At 47.2% G+C, this 27,777-nt stretch overlaps 1 pseudogene; it reads right to left on the minus strand.

Moving 5' to 3' along the window:
- Positions 1-8,607: 8,607 nt before the first annotated feature.
- LOC136662594 (5S ribosomal RNA) lies at positions 8,608-8,726 on the minus strand (annotated as a pseudogene).
- Positions 8,727-27,777: the final 19,051 nt, after the last annotated feature.

Here is a 27,777-nt window from a genome sequence, read left to right on the forward strand (position 1 = left end):
GGCGACACCCCCATTCACTTTATTTATTTCTTTAAATAGTTAACAGTGCAGGTCACCCAACAGATCAGTAACTAACAAACAAACAAAATGGTCAACACAACTGGCACTCAGACAACTGAGTAAGAGCTGTGGTGTTGGCTTTGATACCTGAAAATGAGAGTTGACTCATACTAACGCCTCATTGGTTCCCCGCTGTGTCATCACACCTCATTGGCACTCAATCAATCTCATTGGTCCTGCGTTAAAATAATCCACTTTTTGTTACATAAGGCTGTTGTGTTATTCTTTTGTGGTTATTTGGCTCTAACATATGATAGAATACAGACAATTCAGCATGGTTTATTTCATTATATGCTGTGTTAAATTACCCATCAAATGATACATAACAGGAAGGTGTTATTCGCAAATACCAAGATTTTCACAATGTTCTCCAGTAGTGGTGTCACTTGCCCCAATGCACCCTCCCCCAGTGGTGCCACTGCCCCTGAGTGCTCTACGCAGCCTGGGCCCTTGCAGAGCCACAGGGTTCCGACACCCATGGCGACCAGAATTCCAAAGGATGCTGCAGGAGACCGTTGGCTTTGGAGCGGAATCCACGCCCTGCTCAAAGAGAGGGAGAGGGAGATGGGGACGATGTGGCAGTACCCGATCATCGCTGGAAAGCCTTCACAGGCGGTAAGAGGGGCTACTTCTCTAGAAGCGGGTGATGGAGGGAGGAGGCTGGTGGGAGAGAAGGAGTCTGGTACCTCAGTAGGAGGAGGGGAGCCGGTTCCCAGCAGAAGCAGGTCACTGAGCTGGATTTCCAACAGGATCAAGTGATGAAGGAGCAGTGACACTCTTTCCATCTGTTTTCAGCAGTGAAAGCAGCCTCAACTGTAGCAGCCTGTGACAGGATAGCCCGTGCACTGCCTGGTGCCTTCCTGTTCCTGCGTATTCGTGTGCAGGGAGAAGTCTGGGGACAAGATCCCCTCACCCAGAGTGTCAGAGGTTGAGCTTCCCTGTTGAGGAAGAGCAACCTGGAAACAAGCCACGTTGACACCGACAGAGGGAGAAGGTGGGGTGGATGACTCCCCCGGAGGCAGGAACCTGTAACAAGGAACTGTCCCCATATGTAGACACCCTGGCCCTTGTAACTGGACAAAGAGGCCCTTTTCAAGTGCTGCTCCTCTGGTATTTAGCAGGGGATGAGTAACTGTCCCTCCTTACTCCAGCGCAGTCTAGTTTAGTGATTTTCAACCTTTTTCATCTCAGGACACACTGACGAGGCACTAAAACAGTCAAGGCACGCCACCAGGTTTTTGACGATTGACAAGGCACATCGTGCTGCCAGTGAGGGGCTCACATCTCCCACTGGCCCTATTTGAAGAGTGTAGCTCAAGCCAGCTATGGGTGATTTTCAGCACACAGAAATCCTGTAATTCAACCTATCTGCACACCCCACTGGGCAGCTGCTTGCAATTTACGAGACTCAGGGCACAATCTAGACCTGCACTTGGGCCAAAGCAAGTGTCGCAAAAGTGCCACAAAGCTTTCGCGGGCCTCCCCGCACCATCACAGGCAAACATTGGGGAAACGGTCTGTTGGCCGAGCTTGGCCAACTCAGGGATCTGGGGGTGTGTGGGGAGTCCAGGGAGGAGACGGGAGGGAGGCGTTTGGGGTGGGGGAGGGCAGGTGGTGGGTGGGACCATGGGCGGGCAGGCGGGCGGAGAGCAGGAGGCAGCGCCAGGATCCAGCAGTCCTGACCACATTCTCAGGCGCTCCAGGGCAGTCCTTGGCTACTTGAATTTGCATCAGCTTATCGTGTGGCGCAGATCCGAGTAGATTGATTGGTGCTGCTGCAGCATGACATGGGGTAAGGGGACGTGTTTGCCCTTGCCCCAGGCTGGCCTGCAGTTAGCCCCAAATTTAGCGCTGGCCAGTGCAAGTTAGGAATGTGCCCTCAGGCTCAGGCAAGCCGGTGAAGTTGGCAAAGGTTGTCTGATGACAAGTTCCCGTCACCACCATCCAAACAGCTTTCTCAGGGAAACCCGGGAAGAAGCAGCAGTTCTGTTTCAACTGGCTTAAAACCCTCCAGCTGCTTCACTGGCAAATGCCCGGGACCGATGTGCCCTCCATTGTTTCAGGCAGGGGCCATTGTCTGTGACAAGCTTTCGGAGCACTGAGGATCCCCCTGATGTGTCTGGAGACTCCCTTTTGGGGAGCTTGGAGGAATCCTGAAGATATGTGCTTCCGTGTTCCCCTTCTTCCTTGACGTGTTGACATCTTCTGAGGAAGCGCCAGTTCAACCCGCCGGTTACTAACCCGCTGATGAAACTTTTGTTCACAGGTAGAAAGCAGACGCTGGAATCTGGGCCTGGGCTGCACCAGCTACGCAGCAAAGCAGATTATGGAGAAGATCCGGCAGGTAAATCTTCCAGTGCTCTTGTATTCCAGGCAGTGTTTCTCAAACAGTGGGTCAGGACCCACTAACTGGGTCGCATGCCAATTTCAGGAGGGTCCCCATTCATTTCAATGTGTATTTTGTTTTTAATATATGAGTGTTGATGCTACCATTGTATGTGACTGCTTTTGGGGAAACGTTACAGATCAGTACTTTGAACAGGCTACTAAGTATATGCTTTTAACAATGACAGTAAATGGGACTTACTCCTGGGTAAGTGTGATTGCAGCCTAGGATTGTTCAAATGTGTCCTGCTTGATGATGTCACTTCCAGTCGTGACATCACTTCTGGTGGGTCCTGACAGATTCTCCTTCTGAAAAGTGCGTCCTGGTGCTAAAAGTGTGAGAATTCAGAAAAGGGGTTAGAACCGGTCAAGGGAGCCCTGATCACATTGTGTCAAAAAGACTCACGACTTGAGACTTTTCGAGTAGCGAAAACACTCCGGGCAACTCAGAAAGTCTGCCTGTTAGGACTCATTTTCAAGTCGAGTCATGGGGGGCAGAAACCCGTGACTCAACTCAAGTCAAGCCGCACTGGACTCGTCCATACCTGCCAGATTGCGTTGCTGCTTTCCCCCTTAAAGGGACATAGGCCAGTGCTTCCCAGGTTGGTGGGTCACGACCCAGCAGTTTGGGAACTGCTGCTTTAGATCCATTTATTCTCATGCAGTTCTGTATCTCCACTGCGGGATCTGCCCTCCCTCCCCCCGGGCGCTCTACAGGTTATTTCAACGGGGCCCGAGCAGCAGTAGAATTACCCCGTTTCTGTTGAGACCACAATGAGTGCTGTCTGCTTTGCTGGACACGGCTTGTTTTCGTCAGGTGCTTGACATTCATTAGGCCCTCGTTACGCCACAGGGCCTGATGGGTGGAAGTTAATCCCTCTCCCCAGAGTCCAGATCACGCTTTATCCTAGGAGTCCATAAGCTCTGGCTCCTATGAGGCTCCTCTAGGTCAATTCCACACACCCGAGAGTTCCACGAGTCTCTATATCAATATGAGCCCCGGCACTGCCAACCAGGGTGCTGGTGGGAGTGCCAGGTCTGAAGTGAGTGCTGGTAGCGGGCGTAAGGTTGTCGGGAGGCACCAGTGCCCGGTTGTTCTTTCCTCTCCAGCTGGGTTCTGAGGCAACCCCTGGGTTTCTCCAGGCGGGCCCAGCCTCCCTGCTGCAAGGCCGTGACTCCTCTCCCAGGCCTGGCTGGAGACTCCTGCCCTTCCCTGGCCAATGCCTCCAGCCTCTGAGGCAATAGGCAAGTTGTGCCTCTGCTCCAGGGTCCCAAGCGCCAGGCAGAGCCTCCTCTCCTTATGAATCCAGCAGCCGACCTTAAGGGCCCTACCCCTCCTTGAGAGCCTTCAGGCCCTACACATGAGGTGACCACTTGCCTGGGGACGGGATCCTGGCTGCACTTATCCTTTTCCCCTACTTCTAAGGAGTCCTTTACTCCTGAGGAGTCCCTTGCTCCTGAGGGCATCTGTGTTGCCCTGGTGACAACCTCTCAGTAGAGAAAATCCAGAATCTTAGCATTGTTGTGACTGAACAGCAAGTAGGGGAACAATGGGTTAAGTACGGGATCAGACCAGGGCCTATCTCGCCCAGCTTCCTGTATCTCACAGCAGCCCCTCGGATGCCTCTGGGAGCACACAAGGCCACAGGATACTTGCATCTTGCTGCCATTCCCTTGTATGTAGCACTCTATTGACCCTTGCTCCCCCCCAACAAAGACATCAGACTTCACCCGAGTCCAACCTGGGCCACTTCATGAAACACAAATGACCAATTTTTAGTGCATGAAACCTTCTGAACACACTGTCCCTCCCTTGCCATTCTGGGGTAGGTGAAGAAACAGCCATCCAAGACCAGTTCGGATGACAGAATAAAAATTCCCACCCAGCCCTCGTGCTGAGCGACCAGCTAATCTCAGACTTTGCGTACCCATCATGGCTTGTAACGTGTGATTGAGTTTTCCTCCAGAAATCTGTCCGATTCCCTTTTAAAGGCATCTAGGCCAGATGCCATCACCACATCCTGGGGCAAGGAGCTCTGGGGACTAATCACACACTGGGTAAATAAATATTTTATTTGGTCTGCCCTTGATACAGGCTAATGAAAGCCAGCCAATTATGTTAAAACAGATCATTTGGGCAGAGCAGAAGCTTAGCAGTTTGGTGGGGAAATGTTCAAATGTTTGCTTATGTTAATGAACCAAATGTTATGCTATGTTATGAGTGAATTAGTTTAAAACAAATTATTAGTTTATATGTTTGAAAGTGTATGATTAGAACAAATCAAATGTTATGTTTAGCATGCCCACAGACCAGCTTAGATCCATTTCTGCCCTCTCTCAGTCTGAAGAAGTCTGATGTAGGAAGTGCAGGCAATAAGTCAGTAAAAGAATGTTTCTTAGCGAGCTGTCAAAAATTAGATAAGGTACAAGCTTCAAAGCATTAAGAGGCTGGAATTTCTAGCTGTAAAATTTAAGTGGCAAAATGATTAATGAAGCTAGGCTGAATAAATGAAGTTTCATTTAGAAATACAAGCCTTAATGTTAGAACAACTGAACAGAGAATCAAAAGGGGATTTTGCATTCAGGCTTCATTAAACCAGAGAAGAAAAAGAACATTTTAGGTTCTGAGACATAAGTCAAACAGACTTTCCTGTTATTCAATTAGTTCCTTTTTTTAAACCAAAATACAGTCTTAAATGCATATATTAAAGACTGGGAAGGGCTGTTGAGACCAGAGGTTCATGATAAAGGGTTCACAATACTTGTTTACTTTAAGTTATTGCTTAGAAGTGTAACCATATCAGTATCGCTCTGTATGGTACTTTAAAGAGAATTTTGGCTGTCAGAATAGTTGGATCAAAATGCACAGAAAGAGGAAAACTATTGAGGGGGGCTTGAAGTCCCAAGTTTGAGAGTTGTAATTCAAGATGCAACCTTGGCAGAAGTTAATTCACAAGGAGACACTAGTACTCTTATCTCAAGCAAAAACATTCCAACTCTGTAGACTCAAAGTGACAGATTTACAACTCAGAGACAGATACAGAGAACTAGGAGGAGGCAGGAAGCAGGACACCTGCACCGTTAATTAGGAAGAGTTATAGCAGATAATTAAGAGTTTACACACAGGTCAAAACATTTGAATGAGAAAGTCTTAGTAATGAAACTTCTTATCTTGTTTGACAAATGGAGGCAGCTGGACAGGAACAAGATAATGAAGTTGTCTATGAGAAAGCCCTAATTGGCAAACATTCCTGAGAAAATCTGTCAGAGCCTCTAAGTTAACAGAAAGGGCTGGATTTAGTTAAAGTGAATAAGAAAAGAGTTCTAAAAGAGAATCCTTCTGTAACAATAAGAGTTTAGTTTGTCCTGAATTAAATAAATGAAATTACACCACTATAACAGATCACATATGAAGAATTGCACATGGGATAGAGGGAAAGACCAAAAGGGCTTAGTTTAAACAGAGGTTAGCAAAAATAAACAAAGACATACCAAAGGCCAGTAATAAATGGGTAAGTAGTGCCACCTAGTGGTTGTTGAAATATATGTTTTAGTTTGTGATTTGAAACTAGCCAATCAGATGTTTGTAAAGTGATCTATCTCTGATGTCATAACCCCAGCCAATGACAGTGTGAGATTTTCAAAGAAAGAAGCCAAAATGCTATATAAGCAAAGGGTTCACACTGAAACATTGCTTTTCTCTGGAGACACTGGGAGTTCCCTCATGGCTCTCATTGCTCTCCTCATTTGGAAAAGAGTCCCTGAGAAGCCTGTTGCTGGCAATGAATTAAAGCTTGCAGACGATCACCAGTCTTGCCTACTGAGTTTGCTTTTGAACTTTGCTCTTGACCTTGCAACATTCTAACTCTCCCAACACCCAATTTTAATGGATGCTCCCTAGTTCTGGTGTGGTGTGAGATGGAAAAGAGCATCCAGCACAATCTCTTGTCTTTCATCCGTGTAGCAACGCTACTTTGCTTTGGGAAGCACACAAGGCTTACAGCCTTGTTGCTTGATGGAGTGCAAGGAGCAGAGGCACTCTGAGAGTTGAGGGAAGGAACTGGAGCAGCAAGGAGTCAGAGAGGCAGAAAGAAGAGACGGCAGACAAAGTTTCAAAGGTGGATGCAGGGGGGAAGCCGGAAGCTGGAATAGATGCTTGCCCAGACTCCACCAAGCCTTTTATTCACTCTCAAGCAATACAGAACAAACTGAGTTTACTGTCGGTCAGAGATAACACCAGCTGCAACTAGCTGGCTCTAGCTGACCACAACACATTCCATAGACTGAGATAAGAAGCGCATCTCTAAAACACTATTCATCCTGTTTACTAGATAAAAGGCAGTGAACAAGGTCAGCCCAGAGTGTGCTCTGGCCAAAGCAGGTGTGCCTGCGGTTGCCAAGTTCACTAAAACCAGAACGTGCTTCTGCACTAATGACTACATCTCCCCATTTTTTAATTTTTTCCAGTATAAACAAGTTTAAGCCTTGCTAACTAAACAAAAAAACCTTAGACTGCACTATGGGGTTATAATATGCATGATTTGACACAACAAGGGGAAACATTGGATAAAACATATTCTTACACAATTTTACATTAAAATCATAAGTGGCATCAAGTGTTAGAGCACACTTGGCTCAATCAGTTGGCTTTAAAAGGAACATTATTATACTTAACTAAAACCACATTTTGCTCTATTGACTAGATTGGCTAGAATAAAATTTAAGGTTCTGCTTTTACATATAAAAAACTACTCAGGGGTAATAACACATTTACATAATTAAAAGAAACATTTTTGTATTCAAAACAATTCATTGAGCTTATTTTCACGGGCACACAAGGCTTGTTATGTCTTTAAATACAGTTTTTTTGTCGTTTACACTTTGGAATCAAACAAATTTCTTGCAGCTTGCTGACTGTTGCTGCTATGGACAAAATGAGATGTGTTTATGGTTGTGCCAAACTGTTCCCAAATGTTATTGTTCATCCTGCCATGCAGGGAAGATGCTTTAGCAAAAGGCACAAGGGCTGTGAGTCTGAAAAAGTTTTTGGTTCCTCTTTGCCATCATGGTAAACAATTGCCTCTGGGCTTTTGATGTCAGTGTTTATAAATCTTCCTGTGGTGTCAAACGTGGGATGGGCCTTTTGCCTGGGTTTATTTGCTGGCTGTTTGCTCTTGGGTTGTTTCTTGCATCTGGAAGTTTGGAAACTGGATTCTTTAGGCTTTGGTCTTTGGCTGATTTTACACACCAAGCTGGCATTTAAAATGTTCCTGTGGGAATAAACACAACAGCATAGCCTTGCTCCTAGGTTATTAATGGGGTTGGGCCTTTCTATTTTGGGTCCAACAATTATCAATAATAAACTATGAATTATTTAAAAACCTTAAAGGTGTGGTTATTTTAAAAGCTTGCCTAATTTGGGCTAAAAGGCAATGGTTCTGTAACTTTTACGTGCCTTTCATGGGGAGTGAATCCTTCTACATTGAGTGTTTCACTAATAAAACAAGGCTTTTAAGAGCCTAATAAAATATCTTTTAAATATATAGTGGTCTAAACAAACAATATCTCATATCCCCCGTTTTTAATTATTTAAATAAAAGGGAATTATAGGGTATGCTATGTTTTAAAGCAATGTTTCAGGTGGTACAAAAAAGTTTTTTTAAAATATAAACAGGGGCATTGTCTGTTTTTAATGCAAGTGGTTTTTTATCACTGCAATTGTATGCAAAAGGTGGGAGTTTCCTTTTTAAAGGCTGAAGTTTACATAACTAAAAGAAATAACATACATATAGATATGAATATGGCTTAAACTTAAAAACATGAATGACATTTATTTACTACAACTGGTTTGCTTGAGTGTCACAAGGGTTTATTCCACGTGGAAACAAAGAGGGAGCTGGAGAGCAATGAGGATAAGCATGGACAAGTGTTTGTGCTTGTGAAAAAAAGAGATGGAAAATGATTTAACATTTTGCAGACTAATTAAAAAAAACATGATAGCTATGGGATCAGAAAAACTTTCTGATGAAATAGAAAGCGATGGGATCAGGAAAATGTTCTGATGAGACAAAATGGGATCAGAAAATCATTTTATTGATGAAACAAAAGCTATGGGACCAGAAAATGGTTGGCAACCTTCAGTCTCGAAAGACTATGGTACAAGCCTACAGCACCCCGGTATTCCCAGGCGGTCTCCCATCCAAGTACTAACCAGGCTTGACCCTGCTTAGCTTCCGAGATCAGACAAGATCAGGCATGTGCAGGGTAACAGTTGCTGTCAGGAGCAGAAAATATTTTCTGATGAAACATGGAGGCCTGAGTAGCTTTGTTACTACTTTTAAAAAAAGTCTGACTGTAACTATAAACAACTTTAGTTTAGCTTTAAAACAAATCTTACAAAATAAGAAGGAAATTAATAAAACTTAATTAAGTTGGAAGATGATATAAACCAACAATAGATGTATTTATAACTTTAAAACTGTGACAACTGCTGCTAATGGGTGGAATGGCTGATGGCTGCAGTTCTTTAAGGGGTATGGAATGGGAGGCACTGGGAGACTATGGCCATATAATAAATGCTGGGCCTGGAGTTGCTGCTACCTAATGATTGCATTCAGTTCTGCTGTGGTTACTTGCTTAGCACATTCCACAGCTTGCACCACTTGTTGCTGGTGCTTTATAAAATCTTTGTCTTTTTGATGATCGTTGTCATGATACTTCTTTTCATCTTTAATTGGGAGATGGGACTGCCCTCCAAGGGCACTGGGACAAAACTAAAAGGCTAGTGCTGCTGCCAATTCAGCTCTTTGGGCAAACATCTGTAAACTTATAAAGTGGGTTTTTCATTAACTTTCCTTTTGATATATAACTACTTTTTCCATAAAAATTTATCAATAAAAACTATAACTGCTTTTAAAAATGGGGACACAGCATCTGACTGGTATTAAAATTACTACAATCCGCTTGAGGGGGGAGCAGGGAAGAGTTCCCAGGCAAGGGCGCCCATTCCAAAAGATTGTGGTGGAAGTTCGCTTCACAGGTGCCTTTTCTTTCTTCCTCGCAGGAGGAGCTGCAAAGGAGGAGGCTGCAATATGAGAAAACTAGAAATGGGACCCAGCCTCAGAAAGGATATAGGGCCACCCAGGAGAGTTTAAAGGTAATGCCTAAGAGGAAGTCACACACCTTACAAAGCAGGAAGCCAAAGACAGCCCCAAGGAGAGGGACACTGCCTTTCAATCAAACTGACCATGTCTTTCCCCCTCTTAGCTGGCTGTGCAAATGCAATACACTTTTACAAACGTTTCAAGAGACCTCCCCCAATCAGCTTCTTCCACAGTCTTAAAGAAAACATTGAGGGCACAATCCAAACTGAGCCCTGGGACTGCGCAAGTCTCCTATGCTGGCCTGGGAGAGTTGCAAATGTACTGTACAGCACATTTGCACCTCCATGCGAGTCGGCTGGGCTGGCCCAGGGATGCGTGTCAGCCCGTGGAGGCTGCATCCAGCCTCCATGTCGATGGGACACAGTAGGTCCATGCTAGCCGAGCTTGGCCAGCATGGGTATCTGGGGGGGGCATGGGGAAGGTGGGGAAGAGGTGGGGTTTTGGGGCAGGGAAACGCAAGCGGTGGGCAGGTCTGTTCCAGCGCAAGTGAGGATTGCATTGCCCAATATTCAGATGCGGTTCTAAAGATGTCTAGTAAGTGAGAAGCAACATCAGAACAAGAAAATACATCAGAATAGTTCTTGAAGCATCGTAAGAGGAGATGCCTCAGAATCCATCACAAACCCTAATGTCCTCCATGCTTCCCGAAAGGGCCAGGTGGGCCTCCCTTTGAGAGCATCTCGCTTAGATGGCGCCCGGAAGAGTCCCTGCTTGCTGACCCACCGTATTTCAGAAGGGGCAGGAGAACCTGGAGCAGGAGCTTTGAAGCCGTGGCAGGAAAGCTGATGCAAAAGTGCCACAGACAGGCTTCCTCCACATCTGTTCAATTTTGAGCAAGCTTCCTGTGGAAGCTCATTCACCACCTCAGTGACACGTACTGTGTCCTCTGCTCTGGCTGAAACTCTGGGGAAATCTGTCTTTCCACGTTAGCAGAATGGGGAATAGCAGGATTTAGATTTGGCAGACCAAATCATCAATCACACCCCCCCCCCCAGCCACCACCGGCACAGCAGATATGATCATTCCCATGATAGGTACTTTGGCTGCAGGGACTAGAGATGCTGTGAGGAGGGAGCTGAAGGAAGTCATGTTCACATCGTCAGTGTCAGGGAACATGATTTTGTGGAAACAAAATGAAGGCCAATGGAGTGACATCCCAACCAATGACGACAGATACTGAAGCCAGATCTTCTCATGGATGTCTTCCATTTCCCAGGTCCCTGTGAAACCCCAGAGCTCAACAATATGGCTGTTTCCACTCCTGGACAGAGCAGAAGAGGTAAGACTGCAAGAAGTGGGCCTAAGGTGGGTACTCCGAGAGGTCAGCCTAAGTGTGGTGGCCAACACTTCCATTCTCAGATATTTCTGAATCCTCAGAGAGAATTCCTGCTTGCCTCAAATGCAGCACAGTGAGGGGGGTGCAGCAAAGAATTCCCAGGCACGGTTGTCCATTCCAAAAGATTGTGGTGGAAGTTCACTTCACAGGTGCCTTTTCTTTCTTCCTTTGAACCCAGACTCATGAAGAAAGATTCCTCCAAAGGAAGGAGAAGAGAAGGGAGAAGACAAAAGAAAAGGTATGACCATGGATGATCCAGGAGCATCTAGGAGGTGGGCCTGGCTGTGGCGGTGAGACCCTGCCAGCACTTCAACCATACAAGTGCAGCCCTGGAGCACTGTCTGGTGACAAGAGCGGAGGAGGGTAACCAGCCTGAACCGACCTCTGAATCGCTAGATCAGGGGTGCCCAAACTTATAATAACGCCTCATTGGTTCCCTGCTGTGTCATATCACCTCATTGGCTCTCGTAACAATCCAAATCTTTGGTTTTGAGTTTTGAGTTAAGAAATCCACTTATTGTTACATAAGGCTGTTGTGTTATCCTTTTGTGGTTATTTGGCTATAAGATATGATGAAATACACACAGTTCAGCATGGTTTATTTCATTATATGCTGCATTAAATTACCCATCAAATGATACATAACATGATGGTGTCACTTGCCCCAATGCACCCTTCCCCTCCTGAGTGCTCTACGCAGCCTGGGCCCTTGCAGGGCCCACAACAAGTGTGGAGGAGGGTAACTAGGCTGAAACAACCTCTGAATCGCTAGATGATGGTGGTGGCTGCTGGGGGCATATGCCCAGCTGAGCAAACTGGAGATTCAGACTCTCCAAGGTGCTGCACACCTTGGTGACATCGAGACTTGACTGCTGTACTGTGCTCTACATGGGGGTGCCCCTCAAGATACTTCAGTGAGTTCAGAACTTGGCAGCCCATGTGGTCCCACAAGGTTGGCCATCTGATTCTGTCAAACTGCTGTTCTGATGACTGCACCTGCTCTAAAACCGGCTCTGGGCACAAGCTGTTCATGGTAGCCAATGAACCCCCTTCATCCATATGAATGGGCTCATCCCCTGAGCTCATCTGCAGTGGCCTTGGCTAGCTTCCACCTATGGTTAAGGTTAAGATGCAACACAGGGAAGGGCCTTCTCTGTGGCAGCAGCCACATGCTAGAACTCCCTTCCGATTGATCTGAGCTCTGTGTGCTCCTGGATGCTCTTCTCAGAAGCGTTATGCATCTTTTTGAACAGCTTTCCCTAATTCTCCCCTTCCTGTTCTTTGCTTCACAGTCTGTTTGGCTGTGTTTTTTTGGAGGGGTGGTGGTGGTGGTTCAATCTTTCATTTATTTTATTCTCACGTCTTCTATTTCCTCTGTTGCGCTTAGGTTAAACAGGACATGCCACCCAAAAACGGTGCGGAAGACCAGGTCCCGTGCAAAGCCCCAAACCCAAGGAGACACCTGTTTAGCTTTGTGGGCTGGAAAGAGGAGGAAGAGGTAAGGTTGTGGGTGCTCCAAGGGGTGCACCTGAGATGTGGCCAACACTTCCAGGCCCAGTGGTTCAAGTCTTGTCCGGGGGAATTCAGGCTCACCTCTAATGTAGCCCAGTAAAGGGTGGATAGGGAAGATTTTCCAGCTAAGACCACCCAGTCCAGAGGATTGTGGCCTGTTACTCATTCCAAGGAGTGACATTTCTGGTAGTGGAGTCAGAAGACCAGCAGGGACTACAACAGAGATGCCAAGGAATTTTTCCAGCTGGGGCTCAGAGACAAACTGTTCGGGTTTCCAAAGTCCTCCTCACACTCTTTCACCAAAGAAAGACTGTAGTGCCCCAAAAGCTCCTCTCTGTGGTCAGGCTCAGAGAAGTAAACCATCTTTGTTTCTGACATCCACTGGAGAATCCCAATCTCAGTCCGGTCTTGGTGCAACTCTGCAGGGTGACCTGGCACTGAGAGGGGCTTACTCACTTACTAGGCCCTGCATCCAGTCCATTCCTGGGAGGAATCTGATTGCACTTTGAAGGAAGGTCACCTCATGCGTGTCTTTATTCTGTTAAACACAGGCTCAAAAACAGAGACTCCTCCGAAGGAAAGTGAAGAGGAGGCTTTTCACATTTCTTGGATGGAGGGAGCAAGAAAAAGAGAAGGTAAGACACGGATACTCCAGGTGGTTGCCCTGACTGTCTGGTGACACAAAGCCAACAGTTCAACAATATGAGTGCAACTGGGGACTGTCAGGCTCCCGTCCGAAGCGAAAGAGTGATGCATGTGAGGAAAACAGGCCATGAGAGGTCTCCAGGGATGGCCAACAGAACGGCTTCCCAAGCGGTGGCGGTGAAACTGGTCCCACACTGAAGTGAGATAACCTCACAGATATCTTCCATTTTTCTCTCTTGGACACAGGTTTCAAGTGACCCACCTGCTCAGAAGGCAGAACCCAATGGGCCGAACCTTCAGAAGGCCCAACCAACCATAAATACGGTTGTGGAGCAGCACTTTCCTGAACCCAGAAATGGGCAGCAGAAGGAAGAGCCTCCAGCAAGGGGGAGAAAGGAGGAAAGGGTAAGGCTGTGGATGCCCCAAGAGAAGGTCCAACAGTGGTGGTGGGGAAATGCCAGCCCTCCCTTGCTCAGAAATCAGAAGCCTTTCAAAGTAGCCGTAGAGTGTGTGTGGGAAGGGGTGGGGAAGAGTTCCCAAGAAAGGTTGGGCACCCCAAATATCGTTCTGTGTAACTCTTACATTTCTGAAGCAGGGAGAGAACTGGAGGCAGCCACAGAGATACCCAAGAAGCTCTCCAGAAAAGGAACGGGCAGGTTGCTCAAGTCCTTCTCTGAAGAGCCACAGATATTCATGCCCCCAAAGCTCTTCCCTTCAGAATTCTTCAAAGGGGGCAATTGGAAATGGGAGCACTTCAGGGTCCCAATTCCTGTGAGGTTCACTTTTTGTTTTTATTCTTTTTGGGGGGAAATCCTGGACCTTCACAGCTGGAGAAACTCTGTGAACCCTGGCCCCTCGAGGACACCCTGAAGAAGCGCCTGGCCCAGACCCGGAAACATCAAGGGCGCCAACGGGATGACCTTCTCAGCAACAAACGAGGAAGGCTGAGACTCCACCTTTGGCATGTAAGTGGGCACTTGCTTCTCTCCACCACAAAGGTGGCTTTGGGTGGGATGACCAGGAGTGTGGGTCAATATCTCAGCTCCTCGCCTTGCACTTGCGTCCCTGTCTTGTGACTCATAAGGGTGCCAGAAGGGGATGTGGCAGCAGTGGCGTCACTAGGGTTGCCATCACCCGGTGTGGGAGGCCAGCACATCACCCCCATGCAGTGGGTGGGGCAATGCCCTGGGCAGTTTCATGATGATGCACCATTGCCCAACCCTATGGTTTTTCTTGCTATAACTTTTGATAGAACAGAGATATTTTAATGCTGCTGGTTTCATTGCATTCTGCATGAAATTATGCATCAAATGACATATAACAAGAAGGTACCAAGAACTTAAACATTTTGGCCAGTAGTGTTGTCACCTGTGCACGCCAGCTGGTGCAGCCTGTGCCCCCCTAGAGATGCCATGGTGTGACAGCAACCTATAGTTTCTCAGAGCCCACAAGTGCCACATACCTGATACAAGAGCACTGATATGAGATGCAAAATACCACATTATTCTAATATAAAAACAAAGAAAGGAAAGATTTGAGCAACACACAGAATGCAGGACTTGTAAGTCTTAAAGGGTCTGAGAGTCCTCGGCCCTCGATGACAGGCCTGGGTCCTACAGGTGTAGTGTCTACAAGTGTCACGTGTACTGGTGTGTGACCCTCCAGGAGGGAACTGCTGTAAGGCTCCCCTCGCATAGAAGGCTCCCCTTGGAGAGTGAAGGAGACTCCAAATCCTTCCCCCACTCAGATCTGCATCTGAGCTGGGACAACATTCTCTCTCCCACTCTTTTCTCCCCCAGTAGCCATCAACACTCAGGCAACAATCCTATCCACACTTTCCTGGGTGTAAGTCCCATTGACTATAATTTGACTTACTGTTGAGTAGACATGCATGGGATTGGGCTCTCATCCACCCGTCTAACAGTCCCCCAAATATCAATCCTCGTTAAAGTCTTCCCCAGGACATCATTGCCGTCTTAGTGGGGTGGCAATGGGACCCTAGTGGCCATGGGAGCCCGCAGCAAGTGGAAGGAGGAAGGAGGGGTCTGGAGAATTGGGAGGGGATATAGAATATGAGTGCATGTGAGTTGATGGACCCAGTGCATCTAAGCCAGTGGTTCCCAAACTTTTCAGCCCCAGGATCCAGTTTTCAAAACAACTTCATCGGGACCCATCTAGGTTTACCAGACTCTTTAAAAAGGTCTAGAAAGAAATAATATTTTTATTTAAGTAATAATAATCACAAAAAAGACCCTCCAACTTTATCTCTCTGTATTTACACATGCTTGCAAATTGCAGGAGCTCAGCTCCTTGCAGGGCAGTTAGCAGCAATCTTGCAAACTGCAGGAGCCGAGCTCTTTGCAGAGTAATTAGCAACTACAGCATCTGATTTTTCAGTAGCCTCAGGGCTTGAAGCAATTAGTGATCTGATCTTTCCACCACCCTTTGGCAACCCACCAAAAATCAGGTCATGATCCACTAGATGGTCTCATCCCACAGTTTGGGAACCACCAATCTAAGCACATTTTATTATGACATTGTATACAAGACTAGAGTGGATTACCTTAATATGGGGGCCCCCTTAGGCATGATGCCCAACTGGGAGCATTTGGTCCAGCTGGCTGAAACCAGCCCTGCTCATTCCTTCTCTTTCTGTTCATGAATTCAGGCATCAGAGAAGAGCACATCTCCAGGGCTGAGGAGGTCCGTCAAGAGACCCCTGGATGAGGCCGAGGTAAGCTCCTTTCAATCTTCAGCCCAGATGAGTCAGCCCAAGAAGACAGGTTACAAAGAAGAATCTCTATCCATGAGTCACGGCCTGCCTTTGGAGGAATGATGCTTTATAATGGGTGTGTTGTGACCTTTGGGAAGCAATGGAGAAGGACAGGACATCCATAGGGGGAGAAAGGAGGCGCAAGTCTAAAGGTCTCCTCTTGTAATATAGGGTTGATCAAGGAGTGTTTAGAATCATAGGCAAGAGACGCAAAATCAATGCAGTGCGAGATGCTACATAGAGCATGTGATGAAAGGCAAAACAGGAGAGGCCAGGCCCTGACTTTAGCGCAGGGGTGCCCAAACCCTGGCCCTGGGGCCACTTGCAGCCCTCAAGGCCTCTCAATGCGACCCTCAGGGAGCCCCCAGTCTCCAATGAGCCTCTGGCCCTCCAGAGATTTGTTGGAGCCCGCACTGGCCCAACGCAACTGCTGTCAGCATGAGAATGACTGTTTGACCTCTTGCGTGAGCTATGGGATGAGGGCTCCCTCCACTGCTTGCTGTTTCAAGTCTGTGATGCAGCAGTGGCAACAAAGGAAAGGCCAGCCTTGCTTTTTGCAAGGCCCTTTATAGGCCTTGAGCTATTGCAAGACCTTCATTCATTCATATAAGTTCATCTTTAATATATTCATTTATTTAAACTTATGTAAATTTATTCAAATTTTAAATATAAATTATTTTTTTCCCCAGCCCCCAACACAGTACCAGAGAGATGATGTGGCCCTCCTGACAAAAGCTTTGGACACCCCTGCTTTAGTGCACTGGTTCCCAAGTTGTGGTTCTACAGGTGGTCCACGAGACCCTGAAAAGTGTTCCATGAGGTCTAGAAAAAAAAGTTCATCACCTTTTATCGCTTCCAGCATCCCGTCAAGCGAGCACTCCCCTAAGGACCACTGATGTGTTGGCTGCGGCTGTGGACTGTCCATGCTCTGCCCTTTCTGGTGGTCTCTGGGGGAGCGCTCGCTCAGCGAGAGGGCAGAGAGGGTGGCGAACGGACTGCCCATAGCTGCCACTGGAACTTCCAGTGACTTGCCGAGTGCTCCCCTGTGGACTACCATATCTAACTTTATTTGTTGTGTGCAGGAGGATGTGGGGGTTGCATGTGGTCCACAATTCCAGTTTTTGCTTCAGTGCTCCGTAGGCTCCTGAAGGTTGCTTTAGCGGGAGGCAAATCAAAGGCATCTTGCTCTCACGAGCCTGCTTCAAACAAGCTCCGTGTATCTGTTTTCTCCAAAGAACTGCACAAAGGAGGCTCGATACTTATAGCCCTCTTCTCTCCCTCACCATTGCTAATGATGCAGCCGTGATGACGGAGTGCGCAATGGTGGAGGAAGAGACCAGGAGGCCAATCAGAGGTAAGTAAACAGTACTTTTTTGGTCAGTGTTCAGATCAGGAGACCCACCACATCATCATGACTGTTCGGAATATAGAATCACCACATGATTTGCGTAACAAAGAACTGAGTCAATGCTTCCCTTTTCCCAAAGGACTTACCACCGGCAAACCGCCAAAAAACCGACCATCTGAGAGCCGTCCCTCCAAGAGTGCTGGAAGACCTCAATGACCTCTGTGACGGACTGAATAAACTGGAGGTGGCGCCCAAAAACGAGCCAACCAATGTAGACCAGGCCAACGAGGAAACCATGGAAACAAAGTGTTGCCTTTGCTGCCGAGAATGACTTCACTGCCCTTACACGGTGTGTCGCTGCACCTTCAATACTTACCTTGTTGCCACCACCTCTGGCGACGTTACTGGTGCCTGAGAATCCCAAGCAAATGGATTCACTTCCCTCTCCTGTGTGTTTTGATGACACTGTGAAGCAACAAAGTGCCTCTGATTTAGATCCTCCATTGTTTGTCCCCGGCCTTAAAAAGCAGGCTGCTCCTGTATATGGAGGTTCCATTTTGCTATCACGGCTAACCGCTGTGGCAAGAAGGACTTTTGCATTATGATTTGGTCCTAAGAAGCTGTCTAAGCTGGCAGCCTAACGTTGCAAACAGTTATTTCATTTGTTGATTTTACAAATTTATAAGTTTATATTTCTCTTTACATAATTTCCATAATGCTTCCCCACATGCTTTATCTTGTGCCCTGAATACAGTAGTATAATGTTGATTTTTTTTAATTCACGTTCATGTTTTTACTGTGTGTCTTTTATATTGTCCATTGTCTCTATGTCCTGGAAATTGTTTTATGCGAATAAAGTTCTCAATCAATCAATGAATCAATCATAAATTCTATGTTTGTAAAATCAGAACGTAGGATAGTCATAGCGATAACCCAGTTTTTCCAGAAGAGATTCACCAAAATATGAGAAGCTCTTCAAACCCTTTGCGTTTTGCTGGCCGGCTTCAGTGGCCAGGTTTCTGTTTTTAGCTGGAGACATCTTCCTGTGCATGTGTCATTTATCCCGGGTTTGTTTAGATATGTGTTCATGTGCAACCTCCTCTAGGGATGGGAGCAGACTAGAAGTAAACTAGATGAATTTGGCTACAGTTCAAGCAGTCTGGAACTGGTCTGTCAATGTGCGCGTGGAGACGGGGGATGCGCTGCGGTTGCACAGCACTCCTCCAGCACGTGCTCTTATAAGCTCCACTGGTCATCGTTGCAGCTCAGCCAAAGTCATATGATCTCAAGTATGTCACCTGTGGCTGACCCAGAAACAAAGGAGTCAGGCATGGCCAATAGGGGCTTATTTTGGAACAATGTGTTGGAGAATCTCAAACCCTTTCACAGTGTCAGAGTCCCACAGGGATCGAGCAGGTTGGCAGCACTGGCAAAACAGGTCCTCAGTCAAGCATAAATCTACAAAGGTGAAGACAGACAGAACATTGAGGTGGTGACCACAGTGGGTTCTTCACCGGCAATGGGATTCTGGCTCCATAACTCGACTCGCATGTGCGCATACCAGCGCATGGAACTCTGGGTTAGCAATCAGGCTTGTCTCCTACATGATACAGGTAGTCCGTTTGCTTTACTAAAAAGAAAAATAGGGAAAAAAAACCCCAACCCAATTATTATCCTTTAATATTAATAAAAAACGAAACATACATGGGCAGCCCAGTCATAACTCCCCATGCCAGCACTGATGCAGCAGTGCCAACCTAACTACTGCTGTATCAAGCAGGGGAGTTTTGGCTTCTTGAAGCCTCTTTGAGATAAGGAAATATTTGTCCCCTTGCCCCAGCAGCCACCATGGATCAACTTGGACCTCTATAGCTAACCCAAGTCCACGTTGACCCATGCAGGTAGATCAAGCTTACAAAGAGAGGATGCCACTGCCACCGAACCCCTTCCTGGGTGCCATCCGCACTCCTCACTGCTCATCTCCTCCCCATTCTGCCCACCCCACCATATTCCACCCCTTCCCTGCCTCCCTCTCGCCCCCTGCACTGCCTTACCTGCTCCGGCAGACATTTGGCATCCATCTTCACACAGACCGGGTCACTTTTCTTTTGGTTTCTCTGTCTTTGTTTTAAGCCCTTGATTTTGAATTTGAGGAGATTTGGGGACGGAAAGCAGGAACTTTCTTTTCCTGCTCTTTCTGTCTTGTGGGCGACCCATGTCTTCATGGCTTCCTGTCCATGTCCTTCTTCCGTGTGCACACGCATACCAGGTGTGCCTGGAAGCCAGCTTGGATGTGCAGATGGGCAATGCCAGCATCAGTGTATGTGCATGCACACCCAGGAGAAGACCCTGAGGTCTGATTCTAAGTCGTGAGGCCATCAAAGGGCTGGACTGTAGGATCTCGCAAGCCAGATCTGCCTCCACACCACCAGCCTCACTTTGTCCAGCTTGGAGCTACCTGGAGGGGGCTCTGTGGCTGAAACCCACTGACAGCCCAACCCAGTTCCCCCTTCCCCAATGCAGCTGTACCAATAGAGCATAAGCTGCATTCTCCTGGGGGGGGGGCAGTCTGGGAGGCCTCCTCAAGGTAAGGAAGACTTGCCCTGGGGTAAGAGAACATTTGTTCCTTTACCCCCGGGTAAGCCCTCAGTGATCCTCCTCAATTCTGTGCCAGCTATTTTGCTGGTGCAAGTCCGCGTGGACCCGGAAGGTGGACTGAGGCTGGGAAGGGAGATAAAATGTCGGCGGAGCTGCTGCTGCTATCTGCCCCTTCCCGCCCCAACACTTTCCCATCCCCACCCCTATCCCTGTGTGTCCCTCAGAGTAGAAACACTTCATGAGATGTCTCTGCCCAAGTCTTGTTCATCTGATGTGCCATCTGCGCACCGGGGTACAGGCTATGTATGCACAGATGAAGTGAGTAAGCAGAGCGGCGCACAATATCTATTTGTGAGAGGTCCAGTCCCTGAGTTGATTCCTGAAATGAATCAACATGAACAGAAATTCAGGCCAAAGAAGTACATTGACCAGGAATCCCCTTTCCCCATAAACACACATGACACTGACTTGGGTGGACACTGAGGCCGTGTTTATTTATTGTACAGCAGGACAACAACCTTCCTGCCCAAACTTGTTGTCAGTCTCAGAGTTCTCCTGAACGGGCGTCAGCAGGGCTTGTGTCACCCATTGCGAGAGCTCATTGTGTCACCCCCATGATGGACCTCCTCCCAGATCAGACCATACAGATTCAATTACAAAACCATAAGCACAGCCTAAATGTGGTGGCGTCACTAAGGATGGCGACACTCCCATTAACTCCATTTATTTATTTTAATCTGTAACAGTGCAGGTCACCCAACAGATCAGTAACTAACAAACAAAAAAAGTGGCCAACAAAACTGGCACTCACACAACTGAGTAAGAGCTCTAGTGTTGGCTTTGATACATGAAAATGAGAGTTGATTTATACTAATGCCTCATTGGTTCCCCGCTGTGTCATAACACCTCATTGCACCTCATCGGAACAATCAATCTCATTGGTCTTGAGTTAAAAAAATCCACTTTTTGTTACATAAGGCTGTTGTGTTATCCTTTTGTGGTTATTTGTCTATAACATAAGATAAAATACAGACAATTCAGCATGGTTTATTTCATTATATGCTGCATTAAATTACCCATCAAATGATACATAACACGATGGTGTCACTTGCCCCAATGCACACTCCCGCTCCTGAGTGCTCCTCGCAGCCTGGGCCCTTGTAGGGCCCACAACAAGAGTGGAGGAGGGTAACCAGGCTGAAATGAACTCTGAATCGCTAGATGATGGTGGTGGCTGCAGGGGGCCTATGCCCAGCTGAGCAAACTGGAGTTTCAGACTCACCAAGGTGGTCCACGCCTTGGTGACATCGAGACTTGACTGCTGTACTGTGCTCTACGTGGGGCTGCCCCTCAAGATACTTCAGTGAGTTCAGAACGTGGCAGCCCATGTGGTCCCACAAGGTTGGCCATCTGATTCTGTCAAACTGCTGTTCTGATGACTGCACCTGCTTTAAATCCAGTTCTGAGCACAAGCTGTTCATGGTAGCCAAGGAACCCCCTTCATCCATATGAATGGGCTCATCCCCATTTGCAGTGGCTTTGGCTAGCTTCCACCTATGGTTAAGGTTAAGATGCAAGCAACACAGGGAAGGGCCTTCTCTGTGGCAGCACCCAAATGATAGAACTCCCTTCCAATTGATCTGAGCTCTGTGTGCTCCTGGATGCTCTTCTCAGAAGCGTTATGCATCTTTTTGAACAGCTTTCCCATCTTCCCCCCTTCCTGTTCTTTGCTTCACAGTCTTGTTTGGCTGTGTTTTTTGGGGGGTGGTGGTTCAATCTTTCATTTATTGTATTCTCATGTCTTCTATTTCCTCTGTTGCACTTAGATTAAAAAGGAGATGCCACCCAAAAACGGTGCGGAAGACCAGGTCCCATGCAAAGCCCCAAAGCCAAGGAGACACCTGTTTAGCTTTGTGGGCTGGAAAGAGGAGGAAGAGGTAAGGCTGTGTGTGCTCCAAGGGGTGCACCTGAGACTTTGGGAGTGAGATGTGGCCAACACTTCCAGGCCCAGTGGTTCAAGTCTTGTGTTGGGGTTCCCCTCCTCCCGCGAGTCCCGAGCTTACCCAGGGAGAAGTCTGCTGGACCAGAGCAGAGGTAGCAGCCTTCCCAGCCCTTTCAGGAACAACCCTGGCAGCTCCAGGTGGGAGGGAAACAGAGAGAGGAAGGGGAGGAGTTGGGGTAAGCCCAGGGGAGGGCAGGCCCAGAGACAGGCCCTATTTGTACCCTCCCTGTGAGGGAAGGGGAGGGGCCAAAGGGAAGGGGTCTGCCCTACATAAATCTGGAGGCCAGGGATGACAAGGCAGTTGGGAGTTAGAGGAGCAGGCAGGAGGATCTGAAGCTAGCAGCCCCTGCTCCTGACTGGCTAATGCTGCCAACCCAAAGAGGGGGAACCGGGTGACGGAACCCCCCTTCTTGTGGGGGAACTAGTCTGCGTCCTCCACCAGGGGGTCCCCCTCGGAATGGCCGGACGGGCCCTCCCCTCCCCTCCCCAACAGGGAGGCCCCACATCTTGTCAGGGGGAATTCAGGCTCACCTCTAATGTAGCCCAGTAAAGGGTGGATAGGGAAGATTTTCCAGCCAAGACCACCGTCCAGAAGATTGTGGCATGTTACTCATTCCAAGGAGTGACATTTCTGGTAGTGGAGTCAGAAGACCAGCAGGGACTGCAACAGAGATGCCAAGGAATTTTTCCAGCTGGGGCTCAGAGACAAACTGTTCAGGTTTCCAAAGTCCTCCTCACACTCTTTCACCTAAGAAAGTCTGTAGTGCCCCAAAAGCTCCTCTCTGTGGTCTGGCTCAGAGAAGTAAACCATCTTTGTTTCTGACATCCACTGGAGAATCCCAATCGCAGTCCGGTCTTGGTGCAACTCTGCAGGGTGACCTGGCATCGAGAGGGGCTTACTCACTTACTAGGCCCTGCATCCAATCCATTCCTGGGAGGAATCTGGTTGCACGTTGAAGGAAGGTCACCTCACGAGTGTCTTTCTTCTGTTGAACCCAGGCTCAAAAGCAGAGACTCCTCAGAAGGAAAGTGAAGAGGAGGCTTTTCACATTTCCGGGATGGATAGAGCAAGAAAAAGAGAAGGTAAGACACGGATACTCCAGGTGGTTGCCCTGACTGTCTGGTGACACAAAGCCAACAGTTCAACAATATGAGTGCAACTGGGGACTGTCAGGCTCCCGTCCGAAGCGAAGGAGTGATGCATGTGAGGAAAACAGGCCATGAGAGGTCTCCACAGATGGCCAACAGAATGGCTTCCCAAGCGGTGGTGGTGAAACTGGTCCCACACTGAAGTGAGATAACCTCACAGATGTCTTCCATTTTTCTCTGTTGGACACAGGTTTCAAGTGACCCACCTGCCCAAAAGGCAGAAATCAATGGGCCGAACAACCAGAAGGCTGTCATAAACGTGGTTGTGGACCGGCACCCTCCTGGACCCAGAGATGGGCAGCAAAAGGAAGAGCCTCCAGCAAGGGGGAGACAGGAGGAAAGGGTAAGGCTGTGGCTGCACCAAGAGAAGGTCCAACAGTGGGGGGTGGGGAAAGGCCAACCCTCCCTGGCTCAGAAATCAGAAGCTGTTCAAAGTAGCCGTAGAGTGTGTGTGTGGGAAGGGGTTACTAAATTCCTGCTGCAAACAAAGATTTTTCAAGAGAATTTCTCTCTGTTAAATCCTGCTTTCTCTGTTAACTTAGAATTCAGACAGTTTCTCTGGAACGTCTTTGTTAATCAGGGCTTCTAATGTTAGTCTAATCTAGTCTGACTTACGACATTTCTAGCTTATCTGAACAGTTCATACATTTGCTGTGAAACTACAGTTTGAGCCTGAGCATAAACTTGAATACAATTGATCATGCACTGAATGCAGCAACAACATATTATACTTATAACTACAAAGCAAACTGTTATAACAAAGACTTGTTTCAACCATCTCATATTTGGGAGTCATGATGTTATTCAATTCTAAGTGTCATTGCTCCTCTTACTTCTGCCTGGTTGTACAACATTCAGTATAATAGCCAATTAAGAATGTTCAACTCTTTAGGTAAAAACTTCATTGTTCTAATTTTTATCACTATTTACTTCATCACCTTCATTTTCACACTTGTTGCACACTAAGGAATGTATTAGGGTGTCCTCCTTTTCAAGAATTTCTCTTACTAGAACACGAGGACTAATATCAGCTGGAATCAAAGCTCCTTGTCTTCCTTTTTGAGACAAGGGGGATAGACTGTGTAAACTTTGACTCCTGTACTTTCTATAGCTATGAGTTTTTTTTCTCTACCCACTGTGTTTTTCCTTCTAATTGTTTACAAACCAAATAATTTTTTTTCAAATCTGCATACACTTTGGTAAAAGGGCAAATGCAGTTTTTTTCAAAGAAGTTCAAAGGAACAATGCCTTATTAATATATCAAATACTGGGGCTGCAACTTTTTCATACAATTGTTGGTGTTCAAGATTCATTATAGCTTTTTTATATCCCATCAATTTGTGACAAAGAAAAAACAATAAAATACTAAACAAACTTTATACAATTATTGGTGTTTACAAAACCTGGCTTCTTTTTGAAGCTGCTCTATTTTTGCAAAGGAATCACAAAGTTCTGACAGCAAAGGTAGGATGACCAATGTCGTTGATAAAGTCTCTCGAAGGATGTCATATATTGCCCGTGCATAGATCAGTCAGCTTCCGGGTGTGACTGAAGCATAGGGTGTTGTCTCCAGATGATCCTCAAGCTTCTGCCGTGCGTAGACTGACCTGCTTCCGGTGAGGTCAGAGCAGGGTACTGATGATCTCTGCTTCCGGCGTTTCTTTTTCAGCATCAAATGGAACAAATTGTCTTTCTGGGCGACAGTTCAGGGCTTGTCAGCAGCTGTAAGTGTGCCAGAATCTGTTGTTCTCTAATGTCTTTTCAGCGTCAGGCGGAAGGGGTTGTCTTTGTCTCGACTGACAGTCTAAGAACTTACAGCTGCAGCTGGTTTTGTTCGCGTATGTTGTACTCAGAGGCGAATACTTGAACATTTCTTTATAATGCAGTTGGAGAAATTAACAAGACAGTGTGGAGTCTAGTTCATCGAGGTTCCAGAGCTTTGTCCCTCCAATCGTTGACTCGAACATGATCTTCTGGTTGGAAGCTGTGCACAGGCTGTTTGAGGGGAATAGGGTCTATTCTCCCTATGTGTCTGTGGATGGTACTAAGGAGTTTCCCTACTTCTGTGGTTCCCTAAGCTATTTCTATTTAACTTTTCCCAAGGACTGTTCTTACCCAACCCTTTCCATATGGGAGGTGGTCTCCCATATAGCATTTCAAAAGGAGTCAGTTTAGTACTATGTGTGGGGGAGTTACATACTTTGAAAAGGAGCATAGGCAACACAGTGCTCCAGGATAACCTGGTTTCCTGCTTCGTCTTAGTAAGACTGGCTTTCAGTGTTTATTTCTTCTTCACTTTTTCCAGAACTCTGTGGATGGAAGCTGCATGTAATTTCCACTGCACTCCCAGTGTTTTAGCCACTGCTTCCACTATTTTGCTCACAAATGCAGGTTCATTATCTGAGTTGATCTCACTTGGGAGGCTACAGCGTGGTATGATTTCTTTCAGGAGCATCTTCACGACTTCTGTGGCTTTTTCAGTCTTAGTAGGCCAGGCTTCGGGCCATCCTGTTAAAGTGTCTACACACACAAGCATGTACTCGTAACCTTGGACTCGGGGTAGTTCAGTAAAGTCTACTTGCAGGACATCCATTGGATGAAAGCCTACTTTCAATTTCTCAGGAGTTCCTGTTCTTACACATCTGGGGTTTGTTTTTGCACAGCTTATACATTTCTCTGATATTTCTTTGGCTAGAGGAGTCAAGTTCTTGAAATACAAGTGTCTTCTGACTAGAGTTTCCAATGCTGCTTCTCCCATGTGAGTTCCTTCATGTATTCTCTCCAACAGAGACGGTGCCATTTGTTGGGGAATCAGGAGCCTCTCATCATGCATGGTATACTAGCTCCTATCGCTTCTGCAATTTTTTCATCTTCTACTGTACAGCTGGGCTTCCAATTAGCTATATCCAGAGCTGGGATAAGGGGTCCAATTAGAGGGGTTTGGGCTGCTTTCTTGGCTTCTTGATCTGCCCTTTGGTTGCCTCTGTGTACCATGGGGTCCCCCCTTTGGTGAGCTCTGCAGTGAACAACTTCTCCTTCTCTGGGTAAGTTCACCACTTCAAGTTCATCACTTCCCACCACTGATCCCTGGGGGAAGGCCGACAGGAGCTGAGGGGCATCCGGTTCGGGACTCCTCATCCCTATGGGATGAGGATGGGGAGGTTAGAGAACAACAAGACAAAGGCAGGGTAGGAGAAGAAATTGGGAAAGGTAGGGTGATGGGATGTGATAGACGGTTTGGCACAATGAGAGGATGCGGGGACAAAGGAGCAAATAAGCAGCCCATCCTGGGGCATTCCGTGTATAAATGCTTTTATGCGAATGCCTGAAGTCTACGAGCAAAGGTGGGAGAACTGGAATGTCTGGTGACAAGGGAAAATATTGACATAGTGGGCATAACGGAAACCTGGTGGAATGCAGAGAATCAGTGGGATACCGCAATCCCGGGCTATAAACTCTAAAGGAGGGACAGGCAGGGGCGTGTTGGAGGTGGGGTGGCCCTTTATGTTAAGGAAGGGATAGAATCCAGCAAAGTAGAGATTGAAGGTGGGTCCGACTCCACCGTAGAATCTCTGTGGGTTAAATTACCAGGCTTGTGCAGCGATGTAATACTGGGGGCGTGCTATCGTCCTCCAGACCAGAAATCTGATGGGGACCTTGAAATGAGGAAACAGATCAGGGAGGTGACAAGGAAGGACAGGGTTGTAATCATGGGGGACTTCAATTATCCTCATATTGACTGGGTCAATTTGTGTTCTGGTCACGATAAGGAAACCGGATTTCTTGACATGCTAAATGACTGTGGCTTAGATCAGCTAGTCACGGAGCCCACCAGAGGACAGGTGACTCTGGATTTAATTTTGTGCGGTACGCAGGACCTGGTTAGAGATGTAAACGTTACTGAGCCATTGGGGAACAGTGATCATGCTGCGATCTGTTTTGACGTGCACGTTGGGGGAAGAATACCAGGCAAATCTCTAACGAAAACCCTTGACTTCCGACGGGCGGACTTCCCTCAAATGAGGAGGCTGGTTAGAAGGAGGTTGAAAGGGAGGGTAAAAAGAGTCCAATCTCTCCAGAGTGCATGGAGGCTGCTTAAAACAACAGTAATAGAGGCCCAGCAGAGGTGTATACCGCAAAGAAAGAAGGGTTCCACTAAATCCAGGAGGGTGCCCGCATGGCTAACCAGCCAAGTTAGAGAGGCTGTGAAGGGCAAGGAAGCTGCCTTCCATAAATGGAAGTCTTGCCCTAATGAGGAGAATAAAAAGGAACATAAACTGTGGCAAAAGAAATGTAAGAAGGTGATATGGGAGGCCAAGCGAGACTATGAGGAACGCATAGCCAGCAACATTGAGGGGAATAATAAAAGCTTCTTCAAATATGTTAGAAGCAGGAAACCCGCCAGAGAAGCGGTTGGCCCTCTGGATGGTGAGGGAGGAAAAGGGGAGATAAAAGGAGACTTAGAGATGGTAGAGAAATTAAATGAGTTCTTTGCATCTGTCTTCACAGCAGAAGACCTCGGGCAGATACCGCTGCCCGAACGGCCCCTCCTAACCGAAGAGTTAAGTCAGATAGAGGTTAAAAGAGAAGATGTTTCAGACCTCATTGATAAATTAAAGATCAATAAGTCACCGGGCCCTGATGGCATCCACCCAAGGGTTATTAAGGAATTGAAGAATGAAGTTGCAGATCTCTTGACTAAGGTATGCAACTTGTCCCTCAAAACGGCCACGGTGCCAGAAGATTGGAGGATAGCAAATGTCACACCTATTTTTAAAAAGGGAAAGAGGGGGGACCCGGGAAACT

The sequence above is a fragment of the Tiliqua scincoides genome, chromosome 11 (genome assembly GCF_035046505.1).
Source record: "Tiliqua scincoides isolate rTilSci1 chromosome 11, rTilSci1.hap2, whole genome shotgun sequence".
Taxonomy (NCBI): Eukaryota; Metazoa; Chordata; class Lepidosauria; order Squamata; family Scincidae; genus Tiliqua; species Tiliqua scincoides.